We start from the raw sequence: 1,412 nt of genomic DNA, 5'->3' as shown, positions 1-1,412 counted from the left end.
GACTCGAGTAATTTCCACTCGGGGCTCGTTTGATTCTACTTCCGGAATCAACAGACTCGAGTAATTTCCACTCTGGGCTCGTTGATTCTACTTCCGGAATTCACAGATTCGAGTGATTTTCATTCGGGACTCTACTTCCAGAATTAACACACTCGAGTGATTTCCATTTGGGGGTTGTTGATTGTACTTCCGGAATCTCTAGATTCGAGTGATTTCTCAACTGCGTCTTGATTTTAGTAAATGGGTTATTTTTAATTGTACGTACTCTCTTCCTAGGTGCCGTTGTACAAAACAACCTTACCGCTACGTCTATGTTAAGGTATAGGAATTTCGATCACCTTAGCGCTAAGATCGCTCTGTACAACGGGGCCCATGTCACCGAAGTAGAAGGCTACATTCGTTATCCTTCGCTGTGGACTTTTTACGAATACAGCTGGCGACAAATGTGCTTGAGACAGAATATCCCTTTCTCAACAATTTGATTTCACATTGCCAGAGTAACAATTGGCCGGTCCCTTATTTTATAAATATATTAAGAAGAATTTTATCTGTTGAAATACTTGATATAATAAGGACAACAGCAGTGATATTGATATGAAATCTATGATTTGATACAAAAACCTCTTTGAATATTGACTTAAAGAACGTTTGGATTGCTCTCAAGGATTTTTATAATCAATTACAATAGACATATTAAACAAAAAAAAAGAAACATTAGTTGTCCAGTATAAATACCATTTACATTCAAGGAGTAGTGATCTGTATTTCATGTCGAGATCACAAAAAGCACGATATTTTATCAGAGAAGAGTTTTTCTCTAATATATCAGGCGACAAGAAGTTATGTTTGAGACTTGTACGCACATTTATGTGTTGTTTAAATCCCTACGTCAACTAAGCCACCGAACCTGACCATTTATATATAATTAGTCGCCTCGGGAAGTATGACTATACGTTGGAGACCTAGTGTAACCCGAATTTCTCCCGGCGCCTGGTAATGTACGACACACAAATATTAAACTCAAAATGCTGAGTAACAAAAAAGCAATCAAATCTATCAACCCAACCTTGATACGTATTTCAGCCTAAATAATCCCTCCCAGACTGTACGTTTAGTTTCGCATACATAAGATACGTATCCTTCGGAAACACGACGTGTAATTAACCCTCTTTTCGGAAAGAATACAATTGTCCACATCTAGGGTGGAATTCTACATTAGGGACGAATAAAAAACAGATATCTAGGATACAAATGGTAGAAAAGAATTGTTAAACAAGGCAGTACACTGCAACTCAGGTATCGGAAACTCGTCAGATGATAGATAGTAACTGTGCAACGAATATAGCCACATCACTGTGTAGATAGAGTGATAACACAAACAGGATGCAGTTAGGTCGGGGAGGTGCAGAAAG

Source organism: Haliotis rufescens, unplaced genomic scaffold (genome assembly GCF_023055435.1).
Source record: "Haliotis rufescens isolate VD_foot unplaced genomic scaffold, xgHalRufe1.0.p SCAF_11, whole genome shotgun sequence".
In the NCBI taxonomy this organism is placed as follows: Eukaryota; Metazoa; Mollusca; class Gastropoda; order Lepetellida; family Haliotidae; genus Haliotis; species Haliotis rufescens.
The sequence above is the reverse complement of the archived record's forward strand: the minus strand, read 5'-3'. Positions refer to the sequence as shown.